The following is a 24440-nucleotide window of genomic DNA, read 5'->3' as shown; positions in this document are numbered from 1 at the left end:
AATAAAATAAAAACACTGAGTAAGAGAAAATTTCTTCTGCCTGACTGCCTTTGAGCTGGGACATTGCTCTCTTCCTGTTTTCAGACTCAGAGTGAAACATCAGCTTTTCTTAGGTCTCCATCCTGCTGGCTCTCAGACTGGAACTAGACCATTGGGTCTCCTGGGTCTCCAGCTTGCTGACTGCAATTCCTGAGATTTGTCAGCCTCCATAATCTCATAAGCCAATTCCTTATAATAAATAAATAAGTAAATCTACCTATCTATCTATCTATCTATCCATCCACACATCCTACTGGTTCTAGTTCTCTGGAGAACCCTGACAAATATATAACTCTTCCATGTATATCCTGTGGTGGCTATATAATGTGTCAACTTGACAATATTGAACTATCTTTTCCAGAATTTTCTTCCCCATATGTTTAAGATGGGCCACAAGATGCATTTTGCCTAAGATTTGGAAGCAGTGGCCATGTTGCTTTTATGTGCAGGGGGCAGAGTTGGAGGGTTGCAGGGGTGGTCGGTGGAGGGGCACCGGGTACTGCTGCAGCTCACATACGTTGTTGCTTTCCGCTTGCCCACTTTGTTGGTACAGAGCAGCATCTGGGCCTGCAGCTTTTCCACCTGCCTGTGGATCCTTCTTCTGCTTCCCTGACTCATGAACCAAGTGCATGGTTAGCTCTGTGACAAAGGCACCAGCTACAACTGTAGGACATCTGCATTAGAGAAGTTGGAAGAGATAAGAGATGTTGGTTCTAATCCATCTTCATAGGCTCTGGGTTACAATTGTGGGTTCCAGTTTAGTCCTTACTTTACATCAGACTTTCCGGACCTTAGTACTATTGACATTTGGGTCAGACAATTCTTTGTTGTGGGGAATTGTCCTGTACATTCTAGGATGTTTAGCGGCATCCCTGGCCTCTACCCACTGGATGCCACTCCAGCTGTGACAACTCAAAATGTCTTCAGACGTTGCCAAATATGTGGGGGGAGGGGCAAAATAGGCCCAGATTGAGAACTGCTGCTTTCCGTCCATCTTCCCTTCCCAACTACCTGCTGAAGACTTCAGGTTCTAAACCAGACACAGAGCCTTAGAGACGGTATAACCAAATCCCCAAACTGCAAAAGTTCATATCCCTAAATAAATCCCTTATTGTATATCTCTCTCCTAGTGGTTCTGCGTCTGTGACCAAATCCTGACTGAGATCCCCATTAGAGTTGGTTCAATCTTCCTGAATGTCTTGGACCACTTCACTCCTTTTCCTCATCCCTTTATACCAACAACCTCCCACACTAACCCCGTCCCCACCCCTATCCCCCTGGTGAGATAACACTGCCTTGGAAGAGGGACAATCAGATCGGTAACAAGTGTGCTTGGCGCAGAATCTAGACGTAACCCTGCCGTGTGGAAATGTAGACTCTGACCTTCGCATTGCCGGGGCTCACAAAGAGCTGGCTGAGCTGCGGCAGAGCTGTGACAAGTCTCAGTGGGGATCAGAACCACTGGGGATTTTATTGCTTTGTTGGGAATCTAAGCCTAGAGGGCATAGTTACAGGCTATGTTTGTAAAGCCTTCCAACATATTCTGATTATACATTTTCTCAAAATTATTTGTATAAAAGTATATTGTATATTTGAACCAATAAAGATAACTTCTTGTTTACCTAATCTCTAGTTCCAGAAAATCTAGAGGAATCTAATGTTTTATTTAGTCAAATAGAAATTATTAACAGCTAGGGTCAAAGCTTTTATTTTCTGGTAGAGTGGTGAGAAATTCCCATTGAAAAATTGGTGACAGTAAGATTGAGCTATGATAACATCAAGTCTATTCATTTTTAAATAAGTGTTATGAGCCTGGCACTGTGTCTGGTGTTGAGTATCTGTGGTCAGTCAGACAGGTGAGATCTCTGTCCTCATGGAGCTAACAGTGGAGGAGAAACACACATTGCACAAATAATCACATGGTCAAGTTCTACAAAGGAACAGTATAGGGTCCTAGGAAAGGCCAAATATAGATGGCAGGGGCGGTGAGGGATGGCTTTCCTGAGGGAGTGACAGCTCTGGTGAGAAGTAGATGGAAGAGAGTTGCAAGCAGGGATAGGAAAAAACTTGGGACATTCAAAAAGCTGCAAGAATGCCAGAGTGACTGGAGTGTGGTGAACAAGGGGGAAGAGGAGGGAGATGAGGCTGCAGAGGGAAGGGACCAGATTGCTCCAGGGCTTGTAGGCTGAGTAAGGAGCCTGGCTTTTACTCTGAGGGCAGAGTCATTGAAAGGCTTGAAGTTAAGAAATGGCATGATCTGATTTGTAATTTTAAAAGATCTCTCTGGCAGCCATGTGGAGAATGGATTAGAAAGAAGCAAGTGTGGGAGGGGGCTGTTGTGACAACCCCAGGGAGTCTAGAAGAGAGATGACAATCTTCCACAAGAATTGCAGCAGCGGAGGTGGAACAAAGTGAATGGGTTAGAGACATCATTAGGAAGTGGGTTGGATACAACATAGCATGGACTTCAAGGTGAGAGATGTATGAGAAGGAGCTGTTAAGGACTCCTGACTTTGGCAACCCAATGGGTGGTGATGACAGACAGGAATGTGTGCTATTCATGTCATTGCTGCCTTCACATGATGTCTACACCATGAGAATTGGAAAAATTAGCACTCATTCATCTAAACTCAATGTTGAATCACTATACAAAATGGCACTTTACAATATGGAAATCATATCAAGAATAGCAGTGGGGCCATTTGTTCTTTTGGTTCTATTCAAATGAGCATTTAAAAAATCTAGTTTAGGCTATATCGTCAGTTGCAATTTTTCAGCACTAATCCAAAGATTTTAGTAAAACAATTTTTTTTCAGTAAAACTAAATTTGACTTTAGTAAAACTCAGTTTTGAAAGTTGGACACTGAAATGTAAGCTGCAAGTAAGGCTGGTTCCAGGCAATATGGTGAAGTAGCACTTGCCATAGTTGGGACTTCTCTTTGTGGTAGGCCTCTGCCACGTGTTTGCTCCCACTGGGTGTCTACTTCCCTCATCCAGCCCCTGTTATCCTAAAGATTGAAAGAAGACTGTCCAGAAGAAAACTGCAACTGAAAAGATCAGAGCCCTGATGGGACTTCCAGGTGCAGAAGTGACAAGCAAAGACATTGTCAAGTGCTCCACGCAGGTACTGCAACACCTGAACAAGGTGATCTCATGCACATAATCATTTTGTACCATTTTGTACAAATTTGTAAAATGATTCAATAGCAAATAGTTTGTACCACAAAGTTTCCTCACAAGTACTATAGTTGGATTCGTTTGCCAAATATTTATACTAGATGTACTGGTGGGAAAAAGATGAAGTATGGCCAGAGAAGAATAAAAAGGAGGGCACAGGCTGGGACACAGCGGCAGAGTCTGATAGGCAACATCTCTCTTCATCCCTTGAGTTGGGGTAAGGAACAAAGAACCCAAATTCTACACTAGCGTTTCCCAAAGTTTAACCACAAATCACCTGCATCGCAATCATCCCTAGGTGCTTTTTAAAAATGTCATTGTGTTAGTCGGGTCCTCTGGGAATCAGACCCTAAGATAGAATTAGGAATCCAAGGGGTTTATTGGGTAGCAATGCTTGTGAAAGACAGAAAGCCGAGGAAGCAGCACTGGGCATGGAAAGGCTTCTCACCCCAATGCTCATTTGACACCCGTGAAAGAAAGGAAAGCGGGCAGGAAGCAGGATTGGGTAGGGAGCACCCAGAGCATTACACAGATCTGACAGAGTCTCAGCCAACCTAATGTGGAGTTGCAGAGCAAGGATTGCCCAGTAGAGCCCCACATTGGGCCGAATACCCACGCCCTTGTGCCCCCACCATACTTCGTCACTGGTTGGTGGGGAAGAGTGTGACTCTGGCTCAAAAACTAAGGTGGATCCTACAGGTGTTAACCACTGGAGATTGTCAGCTGATTGTGCTCCTCACAGCTGAAAAGCCAGTTCTTTCTCGGAGGGAGGTTGAGTGACTCTCCTCTACGACTGCCATAGCCAGTTTCCTCTGCCCAACCCAGACTTCCTGCGTCAGAATCTCTGAACGTGGAGCCCTGGAACCTGCCCTTTAACAAGTTTGCCAGGTGATTCTGATGCACCCTGAGGTTTGAGAACCTCTGTGAATCTACTTAAATTCACTCAGGTGTGGTGTCCCTTGGTGTCAAAGTTCACCCAAAGATTCGCCTAGGTCTATACCATTAGGGATGCTTTTGGCTGAAAAGAACAGAGCACCTGACAAGCACAGTCTTAAGCTAAAAAGATATTTAAGTGTTTTCACAAAACAGGAAGTCTGAAAGTAGATATTTCCAGGATTTGGTCCAAAGGCTCAATAGTATCATCAAAGACTCAGGCTCTTTGTATCTTTCTGTTCTACCATCCTCAAGGTGAAGGCTTGCTTTCTTAAGTTTGTCAACTCATGGTCTCAAATTCTGCGGCAGCTCCAAACATTATATTCCCAAACATCTGGAGATTCAAAGCAGGAAAGAAGAGGATGAAAAGAGCTCTCATTTGATCAGAGAGGAGAATCTTTCCCAGGTGTGCCCCAACTGACTTCCTCATGTTTAGTAGGAGCACATGGCCACCTGTGGGTGCAAAGTGACTGAAGAACTGAGTTTCTAGAATCGCCATAACTGGCTTAGACTCATCATAATTCAACTTCTGGAGCTAGGGACACTGTCCTCACAAACAGAACCAGAGTTGTATTAGCAAGAAACAGATGGGGAGGGGAGAGAGAAGAACGACCTTTGTGGCAGTGAATAATATTTACTACAGTTCATAAAAAAAAATTTTTTTTAAAGAGAGTAATGTGTGTAGGTGCATAATAGGTTAAAGTTCCCTGAATATTTTTTTAACAGTCTAGCTTCTGACAGAGAATGATCTTTTTAAAAGGAACCACACTTTCATTCATATCCAACTAATATTTTCTGAGGACGTATTATGTACCAGGCACTGGGTATACAGCAGTGAATGAAACAGACAAAAATCCCTGCCCTCATGGTGCTTCCATGCCAGCAAATGAAGACAGACAATATACAAAATAAGTATGTTGTATAGTCTTCAAAGTCTGTAAGTCCTGCAAGAAAAATCAGGCAGGCAAGTAGGATAGGAAGTGGTGAGGCACGTGATTTTGAATTGAGGGGCAAGCAAGGTCTCTTTGGGGAAACTTTAATGAGGAAGTGAATGACATGGTTACATGAGGCAGAGGGAGAGGGACAAGGAGTAGTTCACGCAGAGGGAAGGCAAATCCGAAGCTTTGAGGTGGTGGCATGCCAGGTGGGTTAAAAACACTCCAAGGCCAGTGTGGTTGGAGTGGCAAGAGCAAGGTGAGGACAGTGCGAGATAAGTGGGGGCCAGAACTCCCAGGACCATGTATGCCCTTTAAAGACTGGGGATTTTATTCTGAGTAAAATGGAGAACCGCTGAGGGATGTGATTTGACTTATGTTTTACAAGGATTACTCTGACTGCTGTGTTGTAATAGGCTGCAGGGGTGGGGCGAGGGTGGAAGCAGGAGGAACAGTCAGGAGATTATTACAGTAATTGAGGCCAGATGATAGTGGCTTGGGCCAGAATGCTAGCGGTGGAGCTGGTGAGAAGAGGACAGAGTCTGGATATAGTTTGAAAGTAAAGTTGAGGATTTGAGGTGGCTTGTATATGGTTATCAGAAAAAGAGGGGAGTCAGGAATGACTGCAAGGCTTTTAGCCTAAGCAATAAGAATGTGAACTTGCTGTAAAATGAAATGTGGAAGACTGTGAGTAGATCCAGTTTTGAGGGGAAGATCATTAGCCAGTTTTGAACATGGTGAGTTTTGAGATGTCTATGGGACATTTAAGTGCCAGTGTCAAGTGAATGACTGGATACAAGTCTGCGATCAGGAGAGGTGTTGGGTTTGGATGCATACATTTGAGCATCACCACTATATAGATGTATCTAAAGCCATGAAAATGGATGAGCTCACTAAGAAGAGAGTGTAGATAGAGAAGACATGAGGACTGAGGACTGATCTGGTACTTCAGTCCAGCAGGAACTAGCAAAGGAGACTGAAAAGTGGCCAGTGAAGTAGGAGGAAAACCAGGAGAATCCTGAAGCTCAAGTGGGGAAGTTTTTCAAATTGGATTTACCAGCATGGCAGTCATTTGGTGTCCTCCACAAGCACAGTTTGGAGCATGGGGTCAAAGCCTGACTGTAAACGGCAAGAGAGAATTGAAAGAGAGGACTAGGAGACAGCAAATACAGGTAACTATTCTGAGGAGTTTTGCTCTAAAGAGTAGCAGAGAAATGGGATGAGAGCTGGAAGGGTCAGTGGGGGTCAAGAGAGGGTTGGTTTGTTGTTTGTTTTTAGGATAAGAGAAATAATGCATGCTTTCATGCTAATGGAAATAATCCATTAAAGGGGCTGGAATTTAGACTCAAGAGGAGGTAGTGGCTTGGGATAGAGTTCACTGAGTATCAGGAGGGGAGGCAGAGTGCCTGGAATGCATGCTTGTGGGTTGGTAGATGTGATGGAGGGAGTTTGCAGAAGGTCTCTTCTGGTTGCTTTTATTTTCTCAGTGAAAAAGGTCGTTGGCTGAAAGTATGAATGGGGATGTTGGAGACGCCAGAAGTTGAATGACAGAAAGGTTTGAAATTGTCACATAGGAGAGTAGGAGAGTGAACAGATCAGGGAAATGTACAATTGGAGGGCATCATTATAGTCCTACTTGGCAGTGTGTTTGCTCTGGCCATTTTTTTAGCTGCATGGATGCAGATGCAGAGCAGGCAGAGAGTTGAATTAAACCCAACTCTTTGGGATTTGCCCAAGTGAGAACAATGAAGCAAGAGACAGGGACAGGGAGCTGAAGGTGTGTGAGACACATGGTTATAATAATTGACCATGGAATTCCGGCTGGGTAAGAAGGGAAGTGAAGAAGTGAAGAAAGGTGACAGAAAGTTGTAAGTTGTAGGAACGTGGATTTTAGGTGCCGAGGGTAGAAGGATTACTGGATTTGGGATATGTGGTCAGAAGAATAATGCCCCCCTACTCCTCCCACCCCAAGATGTCCACATCCTCACCCCTGGAACCTGTGAATATGTTAGGTTACATGGTCAAGGGGAATCAAGGTTGCAGGTGGGATTAAGGTTGCTAATTAGATGAGCTTAAAATAGGAAAATTATCTGGGTGGGCCCAATGTAATCACAGGGTCCTTAAAAATGGAAGAGGGTGGTAGAAGAAAGTCCAGGGTGATCTGACTATAGCAGAAGGTCAGGGTGACATGATTTAAGAAGGACCTGACTTGCTTTTGATGGCATTGAAGGTGGCAGAAGGGGAATATGAGCCAAGGAATGCAGGTGGCCTCTAGAAGTTGGAAAAAGCAAGGAAATGGATCCTACCCAGAGCCCACAGAAAGGAACATGGTGCTGCCCAGTGTCTTGATTTTAGCTGGGTTAGACCCAAGTCAGATTCTGACCCACAGACCTGTAAGATCGTAAATTTGTGTTGTTTAAGTCACTAAATTTGTAGTAATTTGCTATAGCAGTAATATAACAATAATACAAGATACTAGAGAGAAGGAGCTAGAAAGTCAGATAGTGAACTTGAGATTTTAGAGGGTTTATATAAGTTTTGGTGGCGACAAGTTCAAGGATGTGGCCATGGGTGGGAGTCTAAGGCAAGGTAGTCAACCAGATTGTTGGAAGAACGCACCTCATAGAACCATACAGTTTAAAACCAAAATTTTGTCTTTGTTTCTATATATAGGTCAAAATCATATAGCAAATTGTGAAGGTATTAGAGTGTTTTTGTTTGTTTTTTTCACTAGCCAGCATACCCAGCAGAACTGCTGTCCCGCCCCCTCCTGCAGCTGATCTTTATTAGTGTTTACTGCTCACTGGTATAAACTGTGCTACTCAGAATTGGATTAGGGAGAGATCTGGTCTAAATTAAAGCTGTAATAAATGAGCACTGTTTACATTTCCTCACACCCGCCCTTCTCCACACACACATCAAATTATTCTGGAAATGAAATGCAAAATAAAACGAGGAAGGATTCTGTTCTTCATTAACGTGTAATTATAAAATGCTGGCGCTCCCCTGCTGGGTGGAGAAGTAAAGCCCATAGCAGGGGTGGGAATGCTTGAGGGTGGGACATTCTTTGTTGCTATTAACTTTGGGTGAATTATTTTCACATCTTAATGAAGCGATGAATGAAAATGAGGACTTAGAACTGTACCTCCTCATAGAACCATAATGAGGCAAGAAAAGCCAGTGGGCAGAACTGTTCATACTGCAAGACCATAACCCAATTGTCTACTCTCATTGGATTCCTCTGCTCTCACTGTTTTTGTTTTGGGGTTTTTTGATAAGCTAAGGAATTTCTTTTGTTTTATTTTATTTTGTTGAGGAAGATTGGCCCTGAACTAACATCTGTTGCCAATCTTCCTCTTTTTTTTTTCTCCCCCAAACTCCAGTACCTAGCTGTACATCCTAGTTGTAGGTCATTCTAGTTCTTCTATGTGGGATGCTGCCACAACATGGCTTGATAAGCAGTGTGTAGGTCCAGGCCCAGGATCCGACCCAGCGAACTCTGGACCGCCAAAGCGGAGTGTACGAACCTAACCACTCAGTCACAGGACCAACCCCCTTAATAAGGTAAGGAATTTAGTAAGTGACTTCTAACTCAGCTTTATTCCGGATCTTAAACCACTTAGTCTTTCGTATAAAAGTGACAAAGATGGTAGAGATGCTCTTTATTTACTTCAATTTATTTTAAAGATATTTGGAGTCTCAGCGTTGGGAGAGGAGAGAGAGAGGCCACCCAGGGTACTGTCTAGGCTCCGGGATCAGACAGACCTAGCCTCTCAGGCCAGCTGTGAGGAGAAGGTGCGCTCTCAGAGGCTCCATTTCTCTATCTGTGTAATGGAGACAGTAAGAGTTTAACCAGCCTCACAGGGTGATTGTGAGAACTTGATGAGGTTATTTATTTAAAGAAAGAGCTTGCACAGTGCCTGGCACAGTGCTTAAGGAAGGGAGGTTATTATTATTATCATCTCTCTTCCTTTCAGGGAAATATGGAAAAGAGATGGGAGGAAACTGTGTCCCTCATTCCAGTCTCCCTTTCCCCCAACACTGGCCATCTTGGGTTTAATTTAAAACTTTGACCTAAATTTGACTCTCATTCATTCACTTCTTTCTACAATAGTTTCCCAAATTCTAAATAAGGAGGAAATACTAACTGGTTTTCTTGTTAGTTAGTATAATGATAAATGAGATATTTGTAAGTGCTCTCTAATGAGAAGATATATTTTTCCTCAAAGAGCTTATGAATATTCTTTAAGGGTGGAGCTGCACTTTCAAACATGGCAGCCACTAGCCACACATGGCTATTTAAAATCAATTAAAATGAAACAAAGGAAAATTCAGTTCCTCAATTGTGCTAGCCACATTTCGAGTGCTCAATAACCACATGTGGCGACTGGCTACCACACTGGACAGTTGAAGATATAGAACACTTCCATGACTTCTGTGGTCTTCATGCTAACTAGCTTAAACTGGTGTTCAATAAACACAGGATAGAAAGTAAAAGAGATGGGGACAGAGTGTTGAAAGCAGGCTGGGAAGGTAATGAAGAGAAATTTTATCAATTTCATAAACTTATGAAGAACTGGTCCTGTATTTTGCTGTAATAAGACCACTAAACACTGAACAAAGTTGCCTGTATATTGTCTGTGGAGGGTATGAGGAGGAAAGCTTAATAAATATTTTTAAGCTATTGAAATTTTACTGGTGTACTTCATTTTGCATAACAGAAATTCACTCATTCATCAAATATTTGTTGAGTGCCTCCCATGTGCCTTGTGAGGGGGTGAACAAGCCACTTGGGTATCTGGGGGAAGAGTGGTCCAGGGCTATGGGAAAAAAAGCAGATCAGAATGAGGAGGCTCAGGAATGTGGAGGTGGAAAATAGACTGGAGAGAGAGGGTAGGATTAAATAGATGGATCAGAGAAGGCACCTCTTAGTTAGGGAGATGTAAGCAAGACTTGAGTGAGGAGAAGGAGTGAGCCAGGTGGCTACCTAGAGGAAGAGTGCCTGCAAGGACATGGGTCCTTAGGCAAGGGCATTCTTTGCAAGTTCAAGGGACAGCAAGGAAGCCAATGTGGCTGGAGCAGAGAGGGAAGGGGAGAGTGAAGGAGATGCGATATGAGAGGTAATGGAGCAGGAGGGGCAGATCACATTTAGTTTTATAGGGTGTTTGTATTTTGGTTTTTACTCGGTGTGAAATAGGGAGTCATCAGATGGTTTTTTAAGCAAGACAGATTGATCTGACTTGGGTTTTGAAAAGAGGCTTCTGGATCCTGAGTTGAGAAGGTGATGGCTTAGTCTAGGGTGGTAACAGGAAAGTTGGTGAGAAGTGGTGGATTCTGGATAAATTTTAAGGGAGAGCCAATATGATGTGTTGACAGTTTGGATGTGTGATGTGAAAGAAATACAGGAATCAAGACGACTCTGAAATTTTTGGCCTGAGGAACTTCCAAGATGGAGTTGCCATCAGCTGAGATGGAGAAGACCTTAGGCGGAGCAAGGTTTTTCTTTTTTGGTAGGGGAGGGAAGGATGGATCAAAATTCAGACTTGGACGTGCTGAGTTTGAGACGTCTTTACGTGGAGAGGTTGGCTAAATGATTGGATATAAGATGGTAGAGATCCCTCCAAAAATCAAATATTTGGAAATAGAATAATATAAAATGTGACGAACAGACTAGTAAGTGGTATTTAAAGAAACCATACAAACAGATAAATCTAATCATCCACTAGATTATCGACATCATTCATAAACATGGAACTACTGCATGTCTGGCTATGACTTGGGTCCTTTCCTCCAAGGTGTTCGTAATTTGCTTGAGAGCAAGTGGAAATCATAATCTAGAGTTACCTGCTCTGTTTCTATGTGAATCCCGAATTATATTAAGATCAGCTTAAAGCAATGTATACATGTACTGACATTAAGCAACCGCTCTGTCTGCCTTATTCAATACAATAGCCGTGAGCCACATGCTCCTCAATAGAGCGCTTGAAATGTGACTGGTTCAAATTGAGATGTGACGTACTTGTAAAACACACATCTGAGTTCAGAGATTTAATACGAAAAAAAGAATGCAGAATAGCTCGTCAGTCAATTTATAAATATTGATTACACGTTGAGATGGTGTTTGGCTATATTGGGTTAAATAAAATGCACTATTAAAATTATACACCTACTATTCACCTATTTCTTTTTACCTTTTTATAGTGACTACTAGAAAATTTAAAATTACAGATGTATCTGCATTATATTTCTATTGGACAACACTGGCCTAAAGTATGTTTCTTAGGCTTACATTTTTGAAAAAAAATGGCTTTTCTTAGGAAGAAAGTAGTCTGTAATGTTTCTTCCCATTGTTTTCTCTACTGTGAAGAATAGGATCCGAAATCCTTAATGACGTGGGCTGCATCCTCCATGAGGCTCCGCTGTTGTGGCAGGAGGCACTGTCCTAATACAGAAGCCATATTACAAGGCTTTAGATTAGTAGTTCTCCCCCCCAACCCCCACCCCCCCCCCCACTGCCAGATTAAAAGTGGTAATTATGTCCACATTGTCTGACTGAACGTTGCTGATGTGTGACATAAGAGCTGGTTTCAGGCAACTCTTGGAGAGCAGCATGCTATCCTCTCTGAACAGATAATGAAGGTTGGGGCTGCGCCCCCACAGCTCTCCCGGCGTGGCTTGACACCTCCATGCCAGCTCAGACTTGCAAGACAAGAGGGAAGAATGGTTCTGAGAACCCCTGGGAAGTGTGAGGGGCGCCCCTGCTGTTCTCTAAAAGGCATTCCAAGCAAAGACTTCACAGAAAATCAATTGCTATCACTTAAGACCTTTCCTTTAATTCACAATATTCCATTGTAGGCTCATTGTGCTCTTAGAAGGGGACAAAGCAATGTGTGAAAAATTGTATACTCTTCCTGTGGCGTCTTTGAGAGCAAGTTTATAAATTCCTAATATGCATTCCTATTAGTCAGGAGTCTCAGAGAGCAGAGGGTGTCAATAAAAATCATCCACTAGGACAGATGACAGTTTTTGAAGCAGGGAGAAAGGGCATTGTTGGAACAGAATGATATGCGTTCAGGAAGGAAGGAGTGAATTTGAAGAAAGGAAAAGCTTTGAGGTGACATGAAGCTCCACACCCCACCCCATGCAGCTTCTGAGTAAAGCTTCCTGGCTCTTTCTGCTTTTGTTTCCCTCTGGCCTGAGGCTTTCGTCCTCTGGAGGAGTCAAGGAGAGATTTCTGCTGGAAAGACCAGATCCTGTTAGTTCATGGATTTCTCCTTTTTGCTCTCTCTACCCCTAATGCTCTTTATTTTTAAATCAAATTTTTTACGTATGTCAGCTACTTTTACCCCAGCATGCTGTGGTTAAGCATATGGATTCTAGAGGCAGACACAGCCTGAGGACTAACCCAGGTCTGTCACTTCTAGCTGTGTGACCTCAGCGAGCTGCCTCATCTCTCTGAGCCTCTCTTCCTCCTCTATACCTGAGCACTGATAGTCTCTGCCTGTGGGGTGGCTATGGTAGTGAATGAGGTAGCATAGATGTGTTGGGCTAATGGTCTGGCACATTAGAAGTGCTCAGAAATGTTAGCTATTATTATAATTATTGTAATAATAAATTAGGTACAATTTTAGGGAACAAACTGTAAAATAAGCATGTCTGTAGTTCACAGATATTAGAATTTCACATTACTCAATTTGTCTTATTTGGGCATAAGGCATTAAATAGTTTATATCAGGTAATTGGCTCATAGGCATGGGGACCAACCAATTGGGCATTTCTTAGGTGTGGATAACTACGAACAGGGATAATATGCTTCTTAGTAGCACACACACACACACAATCCCTTCCTCTATTAAAATTGCTGTGTTAATGTAATAAATCAGTAAATCCCAACACTTGTATATCGTATAACATGCAGCTGGATGCTGCCAGCTGGATTTAAAAAGCAAGCTCCCCAGAGAGCTGGGGGGTGAGAGAGAGTCGTACATGCATCCATGTGGAATAAGGACCTCTCTGTTTCCTCCTCTGTGGAAGTACTTTCTAGGATTGTTCTAGGGATTATAGTGTCAGTGCATATAAACCTGAGCTCAGCGGCTGGCATATGTTACCCATTATTCTTAATATCCTTGCTGTTGGAAACCCTGGGCTGATTATAACTGGTGCTTTCCAGAGCCACAGGCTGCATAGACTCAAGAGACTCTGGAATGAGCATCTTTGGTGTTGGGTCATAATCCTGACTTGGCCCCAAATCACCCATGGGACCTTGGGTCTGAAGATTTCATGAAATCTGTGACTACCTCTAGACTCCCAGAATATTTGTGCTGGGGAAACCCGAGAACATTTCCTGCTGGTCAAACCCAGGCCCCAGAGGTAAATCTGTTTGAGGTCCACAGCCTATGCCTGCCAAACTCAGGCCTACAACACAGTGAAGTCAGTTACAATTTGCCCTTTAAAAATCTTTGCTCTGACTTTCCAGGGATCTTTCTTGTTGCTATACAATATTTTAGCAGAAAGACTGCAATATGGTACATTGGAACAAAGCCAGGCCAAAATCTTCAGGCTTTGGCTGGACCACTATGGACAAGGGAGAGAGGAACTCTTCATTCCTGTCGGCACCTGTAGACAATGAGCAGGCCAGGAGTAGGAGTAAAGCGAGGGGCTGAGAGGTCCTTGGGCTGCTCAGCGGCAGCTGGCATCAGGACAAGAGTGATGACTGGATCAGGTGTGGCCCAGGGGAGCTGAGGAGCATGCTACGTGGGCTGCAAAGGGAGAGCCCTCCGCTTCCAGACAAGAGAAGCTGCACGTTGAACTGGTTGAGTTTGAACTCAGCCTGCCCTAGGGCTTGTCCATCTCACTCCAGCTCTAGCACCTGCTCCCTCCCCTCCTCAGGAGGGCACAGTGGGAGCCAAGAGAAGAGGGAGGGTGTGGACAGGAGAGTCAAGATAGAGGGCTGGCAGTAACGGGCGCTTGCTGGCAGTTGGATGGGGATAGAGAGGTTAAGGACAGGTGGAAGTAGAACAAAGTAAGGGGGGGAAAACAGATTGGAGTCACAACCGTTTATTGATATGTTTGTTGGAGGAATCAATAAACAGAGTACTTCCTATGTACTTTTTCATTCTATCTGGGGACAGGTGCACAATTATCTCCATTATGCAGATGAATGAAAAGACTCAGCAAGCTTAAGGCACTCACCTCGAGTCGCAGATTCACCAGTTAGAGAGCTAGGATTCAAACCAAAGCCAGGTAATCTCCAACGCCATCATGAGCTCCCGCCCACTGGTCCTCGGTCCCCAAGCCCTGTAGAGAATTAGAAATATGTCTATTCAATCTGTAATCAGGGGGTGGACCAGGCTAGGGAGAGAGGACCATGTATCTTGTTTGACACGAAAAGTTTACTGAGAGGATGAAGAAAGTGCCAGAGAGTAGACGTGGTAGAATGTAGCTCAAGGATCTCCCTCTAAGAAATGAGGGGATCCTTCAAATCATCCTGAGGGACACCTACTATGAGAAAAGGAGAAATGGGCGCAGAAGTCAGCAAACTGCTTAGCCTCCTGGGTCCAGACACTGGGGTAGTGTTGGCCTCTCCAGTCATGCAGCTGCAGCTCGCTCTGTGCAAAACCCTGTGTGAGCCTGTGAGGAGCAGAAGCCCGTCACAGCCAGATCTCCGGGAAGTTGCAGTCTCCTGGAGGGATAAGGTATGCACATAAAATACCTTAGGAAAAATCAGATCAAGTGTCATCGGCGTTAAACGGACAGAGACATTATTTGTGGTGGGTCTACAAGGAAAAACTTCGTGGATGAAGAGGTATCTGAAGAAGGGGTGAGACCTCGACCCAAGGAATTAGGAGGCATTCCAGGTAGAGGAAAGGGCTAGAAGCTAGAAAGTATGGAGGGTGTGTAAGGAGAACTGTGAGCAAGTGGTTTGGCTTGATCATCAGTGAGGGGGGATGAGTGGGAGACAATGGCAGAAAGACAGATTAGGGTAAAACTGGAGGACGCTGAAAGTCACTTTATTTTGAGGCAGCAGAGACTCACGGAACGTGTTTGAGCAAGGGGATGCCGTGGCAAGTCCTGGTCAGTCCATGCTAAGAGATTATTCCTTCTCATCCCAGTCTTTTGCAGCACGGGACAGGCAGAGGGTGAAGGCAGGGAGCCCGTGGAGGAGGCTCCTGGGACAGTTTTGGAGAAGAGGCAATAAGGTTCTGGACTAGGGTTGCAGCACGTGGGGTTTCCTTTGCCTGGAACATGCTCCCCTTCTTCGCTTGCTTTCTACTGCTCATCCCTCAGGTCTCTGCTTAAATGTCGCTCTCTCAGGGAAGTCTTCCTCAGTTGCCCCAGACTAGATCAGGTCCTCCTGTAAAGGCCTCCATGCCCTCCCTTCCTCCCCATTATAGCACGTATTACAACCATAATTAAATGATTCTATGTAAAGTCATTTGTCAACATTCTTTTGTAAGACTGTAAGCTCCATAAGGCCAGAGCTGGGCCTGCTCCCTAACTGCTGTACCTCCAGAGCCTGGTGAAGTTCCTGGCACATGGTGGCTGCTCTTCCCTCTTTGTGGAGTGAATGAGTAGGAGTGTGGTAGTGTAGGGTAGAGTAAGGATAGAATTCAAGTACAGTCAGCCCGTTGGTATCTGTGGGTTCAACCAAGCGTGGATGGAAAGGCCTGTGACAGTCACGTCTGTACTGAACATGTACGGACTTTTTTTCTTGTCATTATTCCCTAAACAATACAGTGTAACAACTATTTACATAGCACTACGTTTACATCGTACTAGGTATTATAAGTAATCTAGAGATGATTTAAAGTGTATGAGAGGATCTGCATAGATTAAATGCAAATACTACACCATTTTATATAAGGGACTTGAGTATCTGGGAATTTTTATGTCCACAGGGGTCCTGGAACCAATCCCCTGCGGATACCAAGGGAGGATTGTACTGAGGTATAAGAGGTGTGTAATTGGTTGGGTATGGCAACTGACTGGCTGTGCATGGCCATTGAAATATGAGCCAAATAGGTATGTCATTTCTAGGTGGCAGCATTAAAGAGCTAGCGTGAGCTTCTCCATATGCTCTCTTACTTCTGCTGTCACACCAGCAGCATTTTAAATGGTGCAGCTTCTCAGGGTCCTGAAGGGAAGATGGGGAGGAGAGCACCCTGCCATCATGCAATGGGCACATAGCATAAATGATGTAAATCTTTGATGTTTGAAGCCGCTGAGATTTGCAAGTTATTTGTTAGAGCAGCATAACCTGGTCTATCCCAAGTGATACAAGAGCCATGTACATAAAGAAGTTGGTCAGTTCAGTACTTATTTATGCGTGCTTGCTCTGCCAGGAATGTGAAAGTGTTAGGTGCTAGGATACCATGGTGAGCAAGGCAGACATGGTTCCAAGGGAGACAGTGTGGAGGGTAAGAGAAGAGAAAAGAGAACCGGCATTGGGGGTGAGAGGAGCTACCATTAGGGAATCAGAAGAGGACCCAGTCGATGTGAGGCTCGAGGCAGGCCCTTAGGAACAGGAGAACACAGCAGGAGCCATAGGAGAGCAGCTTGTGCCCTGCCTCAGGCTCTCAAGAGAACTGAAAGGGCAGGAAGAAGTGGGTGTTGGGGTGAATGTGAGCTTTCCCAGCCTCGCTTCCCTAACGCAGTCATTAGGGTACGGTCCTGGACCAGCAGCATCAGCATCACCTGGGAACTTGTTCGAAAAGCCCATCCTTTCCCCACTGGTCTGTTTTTGCCAATTCTGCCATGTATCTAGTTTCTGTATATGTGTATATCTGTCTATAGGCTCTCTATTCTGTTCCTTTGGACTATTTGCCTATTCTTGTGTTAATACTATAATGTTTTAACAGCTATATTTTTATAATATGTAATGATATCTGGTAAGGCAAGCCCCCATCTTATTCTCCTTTCGCCGGGATGTCTTGGCTATTCTTGATCCTTTGCTTCTCCATATAAGTTTTTGAATCCAGGTTGTTGAATTAAAAATAAAAGCCTGTTGCAGTTTTGTTAAAATTACATTGACATCGTAGACTAATTAGGGGAGAATTTATAACATCGAGTTTTTCGATGCATCAATGTAGGATAGGTCCTCTCTTACTTTTGTCTTCTTAAATACATTTCACAGAAGTTATATAATTTTCTCCATTAGACCTTGCATATATCTAGTAGATTTATCTCTAGGTACGTCATGATTTTTAATGCTAGTATAAATGATGTCCCTTCAAAACTATTCTTTCTAGTTGTTGATTATATGTAGAAATGCACTTGACTTTTCTATATATCCAGAGAGCTTGCTCAGATCTTTAACTCTAATATTTTTGTGTAGCTCCTCTGGTGTTGACATATAGATATCATATCAACTATGAGTAATAACTGCTTTATTTTAAATTACATCTTGCTTTTATTCTTTATTTTTATTTCTTTATTTTTGTGTTAGCTATGACCTTCAGTACAAGGTTGAATACAAGCGTTGATGGCAGATACTCTGGTTTTTTTCCTTCTGAACTTAAAAAGAATGCTTTCAGCATTTCACTGTTAAGTATAATGTTTGCTGTAAGTTTTTGGTAGATACCACTTACTGGTTAAGGAAGTTCCTTTGAATTACTAGTTTGTTAAGAATGTTTATCAGAAATGTTTGCTGAATTCTAGAAAATATTTTTTGTGTATTTATTAAGATGATTGTCTGATATTTCTCCTTTAAACTAAGATTGTGGTTAATTGTATTAATTAATTTTCTAATGTTAAACCAACCTCTCATTCCTATGATAAATCTAATGTGGTCATATGTTGTTACCTTTTTTATCTATTTCTGGATTTAGTTTGCTAATATATATATATATTTTTTTCTAAAGACTGGCACCTGAGCTAACAACTGTTGCCAATCTTTTTTTGTTTCTGCTTTTTCTTCCCAAATCCCCCCAATATATAGTTGTGTATATATTTTTGAGGCTTTTTTTAGTTGTGGGTCCTTCTAGTTGTGGCATGTGGAATGCCGCCTCAACATGGCCTGATGAGCGGTTCCATGTCTGTGCCTAGGATCAGAACTGGCGAAACCCTGGGCCGCCAAAGCGGAGGAGTGCATGAACTTAACCACTTGGCCACAGGGCCGGCCTTGCCAATATATTTTTAAGATTTTTGTATTTATGACTGAAATCGACTTTCAGTTTTTGTTTCTGGTATTATCTTTGTCAGTTTTCACTCTGAAGGTTATGCTAGCCTCGTCAAATTAGTTGAGGAATGTTCTCTCTTTTTCTATACTCTGGGATATTTTGCATAGGATTAAAATTTTTGTTCCTGAATGTTTGCTAGAAATCACTGATAAAACCACATAGGCTGTGTGTTTTGTGGCATTTTAAACTTTGATTCAGTTTATTTCATATTTTTACAGTTGTTCAACTTCTCTATTTTTTCTTTAGTCAATTTTGTCGATTTCTATTTTTCTATGAATTTGTACATTTCATTTAAGTTTTCTAATGTGTTGGCACTTTTTTTCCTAATATCCTGTATTTTATTTCAATATCAGAAGTATTTTATCTTCATTTTCATCCCTTAGGTTTATCTTCTCTTTTTCCTTCCTTGATCAATCTAGCCAAATTTGATCTTGATTCTTTTGATTATGTTTTTGATTATATCTTCACAATGAGTAGAATTACATAACTACTACCACAATCAAGATATGGAATATTTTTATCACTGTAAAAAATTTCTTCCTGCTGTGGCTTCTTCCTGCTGAGAGTTCTAGTGAAACCCTCACCCGCCTCTAACCCCTGGCTTTACTACTGATCTGTTCTCCTCCCCTATAGTTTTACCTGTTCCAGAATGTCATTTAGTCTCAACCATACAGTGGATAGCCTTTTACATTTGGCTTCTTTCACTTAACATATTTTACTCCATCTTAATTTTTCTTGACTTCTGAAACGGTACCTGGGTTTAGAAGCAGAAATTATTGCAGAAGAAATAAAAGAACAATTAGTAACTTGCTGCTCTAGTCTCCCAAGGGCAATTTCCTTAATATTGCCTATATTTCTATCTAATTTCCTGATCCACTTTTTTTATCAATTTCCAAATCATAAAAGCAATGTGTACACACGATGACAATTTAAACAGTGTTGAAGGGTTATAAGAAACTGTCAGTTTCTTGAGTGTTTCTGAGGATGTTTTATATGTGTATGCATATATTCTTTTTATTTTTTTTAAGATTGGCACCTGAGCTAACACCTGTTGCCAAACTTCTTTTTTTTTCTTCTTCTCCCCAAAGTCCCCTAGTACATAGTTGTATATTCTAGTTGTAGGTCCTTCTGGCTCTGCTGTGTGGGATGCCACCTCAGCATGGCTTGAGGAGCAATGCTAGGTTTGTGCCCAGGATCTGAACCGGTGAAACCCTGGGCTGCTGAAGCAGAGTACATGAACTTAAGCACTCAGCATGGGGCCAATCTGCATATATTCTTTTCTTCACGCGTAGTATCACAGTATGTGGACTCCTCTGTTCCTTATGTATTTACTAGGAGAGATTGCTGGCTATTATCAATATCTGTTCTCTACTTCTTCCTTCATAATAAAGCCTCATACTTTTAGCTGAGTATTTGGCTACCCAGAATAAAGACTATATCTCTTATCTCCATTGCAAGAACACTTGGCCCTATGTATAAATTCTAGCCAATGAGATGTAAGCACAAGTACTATGTGGCATTTCTGATATTGTCCCTTAAAAGATAGCTAGTAAGTACTCTTTTCCCTTTCTCTTTCTTTTGTCCTAATGTCTACTATGCAGATGTTTTGTCTGGAGCTCTAGCCCCTATCTTGGACCATGTAGACCAGGGCCACATGATAGGGATGCTAGAGCACTGACCTGGGAGAATCCTATGTCCCTGAGGACTTCATGGAGCAGAGCTGCAACACTAGCTTAAATGCTTACCTCTAGACTTTTACACAAGAGAGAAATAACTCATCATCAGATAGAATTATGGAACCCAAATTTTTAAATGTTGATATTGTCAAATTTTTCTCATTTTGTTTTTTCTCAGAAAAGTTTGCACCAAAGTGTTTGAAAGTGCCAGTTTCCACATATCTTAAAATGTTTTCAAATTTTAAGATGAAAATTTTCATCTTAAGATGAAGAATAGCTATAGAGACAGTTGGTCTGTTGTGCGAAATTTATCACTTTAGTACAAAGGGAAGACTTTACCATTACTGGGACTGGAAGACACTCTCAAGACTCAGAAATGGGCTTGTTGCCTGTTAGGTGGAAAACTACAGTAGTCTCCCCTTATCCATGGGGGATATGTTCCAACACCTCCAGTGGATGCCTGAAACCATGGATAGTACTGATCTCTATATATACTGTGTTTTCTTCTTATACAGACATACCTATGGTAAAGCTTAATTTATATATTAGGGACAGTATGGGATTAACAGCAATAACTAATTGTAAAACAGAACATTATGATAATGTACTGTAATAAAAGTTATGTGAGTATGGTCTTTCTCTCTCTCAAAATATCTTATTATACTGTACTCACACTTCTTCGTCTTGTGATGATGTGAAATGATACAGTGCTTATGTGATGAGATGAAGTGAGGTGAATGACATAGGCTTTGTGATGTAGTGTTATTTTTGGACTGCGGCTGACCACAGGTGACTGAAACTATAGAAAGTGAAACTGTGGATAAAGGGTGACTACGGTATATCTCAGCTTTTACAAGGAAAATGCCTCTGGAGACCATCTGCTAACACCCCTCACTTCCAAATTGCAGTTGAAGACACTGTCTCCCACATAGCTTCATGTAGCCTGACTTGATAGACAGAACACATCTGGATTGCAGTCTAGCTGTGCCCTGGTTGCGTGACCTGGATAAATCATATCCTTGTCAGCTTCCATTTCCTTATCAGTAAAAGGAGCTAACGTTTAAATCGCAGAGAAATGTTATAAGTATGAAGCAAGCTGTCCTAGATAGTGTGCCTCACACAATCCCTGGCACAGAGGTCCTCAAAAAGACTTTCCCTCCCCTTACTGCCTGCTCACCCGAGATTCTGTAGCACACTGTCTTCCATAGGCTTCCTCCTTCGGCTGGTGTGGGCTCGTAAATAGTCTTAGAGGATGGATCACTGAGGCATTTGGCTCCTCAACTCTACTTCTAAACATGAGATCAAGTTTCTCTTCCGTAAATCTGCAGTATTAATTCTTAAGTAGGATCTCAGCAACTATGATAAACCCGTGATTGGGGACTAGCTTTGGCAATGACAATGATAAAACAGATTTCATCAGCAGGTGTTTGAAGCCCAGTATTTGGCTGAGTTTTCTTTGTTAATCCCTGGTTTCAAAGGAAGAAACGATTTTTGCCTATTTACTTTGCCTGAGTAGTCTGCTGAGGTCAGCAAAATCCTATTAATTATTGAATTGGACAAACAGTGGCTTTCTCTAAAGCTTCCTGCTGTCCTGAAACTTTGTCTTGGAGTATGTATTAGTTTAGATAGCTTCTGAGTTGGAATGGAGACATTTCAGGAGGTGAGGCTCTGTGGTCGCCTTCTAAGTGCACTTAGACTCCGTGTTTGATAGTTTCATTACCCCTATGAATTGTCCATGTCCTTAACATCAGCTTTTCCTTAACTGTTGTCTTTGGTCATCTACATCTTACTAGTGATCACTTCCTATATTTCTGAATTATAAGTCCTTTTCAGGTAGGCATCAAATTATTTGTGGGTTTTTTTCCTCTACAACACGTAAGACAAGAACTTTGCATATAGCAGGTGCCAAATGATTAAGTGAATGAATAAAAAAATGAATGAAGAAGCAAACAAAATTTTGCTTCAGTTTTGTTTCTTATGGTAAATATTCAGGTATGTCATAAAAATCATGGAAATTTATGGGCTTAAGAGATCATAATCCCATAATGAAAGATCATTCTTTAAACTCTATTTTTAAGAAATTAGTTCAGCATCAACTAAGAATAGGCTCAGCAGAGACTGAAAGGACATCTCAAATAAGAGTGGCCTGAATAAATGCGTAATTTAGTATAATTTGCCCTCACACTGTAGAAGCCCAGAGGTATCATCCAGGACTAGTACGGACCCTCAAGATGACAGGCACCCAGGCTTCTTTCACCTTGTAGCATTGCTGTCCTCAGTATATGCCTTCCACCTTCACAGTCCAAGGTGGCTACTCAAGCTCCTGCCATTATATCAGCACTCCCACCTGGGAGAAGAAGGAAGCATACATCCTCTTCTTTTAAAATACTTCCTGGAAGTTGCTTCTACCTCTTCTGCTTACACCTCATTGGCTAGACCTCAGTCACGTGGGATTCTGGGGAATGTAGTACTTATTTTGGGCAGCTGTGTGCCTGGTTAGATTCTGGGGTTGTATTGCTAAAGAAAGAAGGCTTGAACAGATATTGGGGGACCAATGGCTGTCTTACTCACAGTTCCAAAAGCTTTTTGGGTAAAGTATGAACTCGTCTTTATGACCAACAGGGGTCTAACTGATCTAGTCACTGCTTGGTGTCTGGCTTCATTCCTGGTTACTTAGTTATACTGTTTTAGTTCCATTTTCCTACTTTCATTTTTTCTAAAGGACCAGGCTCCACCCCACCTCAGTACCTTTGCACATGTTCTTATTGCTGGGATTTAGGAATCCTAGACTAGGTTTCTCTGTCCCCGTGATGCTTTCTCATAACATCTTGTACTTCCTCTTTGTAGCACCAACCACAATTATAATTATAAATCATTTATGTAATATCTCTCCCACTTGCCTGTAAGTCATATGAGTGCAGGGACTTTGTTTTGTTCGTGTCTATAGTTCCAGGGCCTAACACAGCACTGGCACAAATCAGGCACTTAGTACATCTTTGCTAGGTAAATGAATGAACTTCCGAATGGAACTTTCTCATTTTACAAATGAGGTAATAGTTTACCTGGAGTACTCAAGGAATCTGGATTCTAGTTTCTTTAATCAGTTGGTTAAAATAAAGGTTTCAACTAATGTTGAAAGTCTTTCCGAAATGTTCTGGTCTAATTTCTTGCCTTGGTAAGGACAGTGCCTCAAACAAAATTTATTCTTCCTTTGACAGTCAGAGTCTTAACATGCTTGAGGGTCAAAACTATGACCATGGGTCAGCACTGACCAAACCATAGATGCGGAATGAGAGAGAAATTGTGTGGAATCTGTTTGACTCTGGGATAAGGCTTGGCAAGTTGTTTTAAACAAATGTGCTCAACATCAGCTTGTTTTCTTCTTAATCGCCTTTTTCTCCCAAAAGTAGTGTGCCAAAAAATTCTAGTGATTGTGTTTCCCAGTTGATAGAGAACTTATTTTATGCAGGAATTGTCACCCTTGTTCTGAAAGAAAAAATAACTTTTTAAAAAGTGTCAGTCACACATCAGGGCTGTGAGTGACAGTCACGTCTGAGTTCAACAATTCTTTTTTTGAAACAGAGGAGGAAAATGGCATTTCTTGTCCTGATCTTTAAATATCAGCAGCTAGAACCAACATGAAGGAGGGAGGCCGGGAAGGAGGAAGACCATGTTTGGAATATCCTGAATTCCGATGATAACTCAGAAACTTACAGAATGTCGTGGTTTAGGAATTTAAGTTGTTTTGAAAGCTGTGAGTCTCAGTTTTCCTGGGATATGGGACTTCAATGGATTGAGGAAACATTTGTCACAGGTTCTTCAAACGACAGTATTTTTTTGGCATTTGTCCAAGAATTTAATAAGACATGTCTTGCATCTTAAAAAAAGTTAGTATTTTAAATCTTTTCTTTAATTTCCTGTAACTGAAAATGGACGTTTTCTTTCCACACATTTAAAATATCATTTACCTGTTATGTACTTCCCCAAGGTCGGAGCTCCTCCCCACCCCTCCAGCGCGTCACAGCCTGCCTCGATGTTGGCACCTCTCGCCTTTGAAGTATAGGAGAATTAACAAATTGCGGAGCTAGAAGTAGGAGATGAAAGGGTGTGGAAGCAAAACGTATGATGGTGACAAACTTTAATTTGAACAGAAACCAGTTCTATTCCCAAACTGTTCCCAAAATAATTTATCTTCTAGAGAAATTTAGTCATCAAAGTCTAAACGCTAACCAGGAGTAAAGGCTAAAATTTCACCCATTTAAAAATGCTACCTCACAGTGTATCTCAGCAATTAACACTTCCAGTGGGGTTGGTGTAGTTTAAAATATACACCCATCTCTTCTAGTTAAGAAAATGCCTGTGGACCTAATTAGTAGCTTTAAGGGAGGTTTGGATTGATGGGGACAACTAGGCTTTCAGGCAAGGTAACTGTCAGTCAATGGATGTTCTGGCTACTCAATATTCAGTATGATACGATCAAGGAGGAATGCAGTCAATCAAAT

At 42.1% G+C, this 24440-nt stretch overlaps 1 long non-coding RNA gene across 4 annotated transcripts in view; it reads right to left on the bottom strand.

Moving 5' to 3' along the window:
• LOC139076199 (uncharacterized) overlaps positions 1-21301 on the bottom strand; it is a 47109-nt gene extending 25808 nt beyond the window's left edge. For all 4 annotated transcript variants that reach the window (XR_011527566.1, XR_011527568.1, XR_011527565.1 and 1 more), the window contains exons 1-2: positions 21116-21301; positions 14277-14381 (exon numbers count right to left, since the gene is read on the bottom strand). This is a non-coding gene — a long non-coding RNA (uncharacterized lncRNA). The remainder of the gene's footprint in view (positions 1-14276; positions 14382-21115) is intronic.
• Positions 21302-24440: the final 3139 nt, after the last annotated feature.

This window comes from Equus przewalskii, chromosome 15 (assembly GCF_037783145.1).
Source record: "Equus przewalskii isolate Varuska chromosome 15, EquPr2, whole genome shotgun sequence".
NCBI classification, from domain to species: domain Eukaryota; kingdom Metazoa; phylum Chordata; class Mammalia; order Perissodactyla; family Equidae; genus Equus; species Equus przewalskii.
Note: the sequence above shows the minus strand (reverse complement) of the source record. Positions and strands in the feature narration are given on the sequence as shown.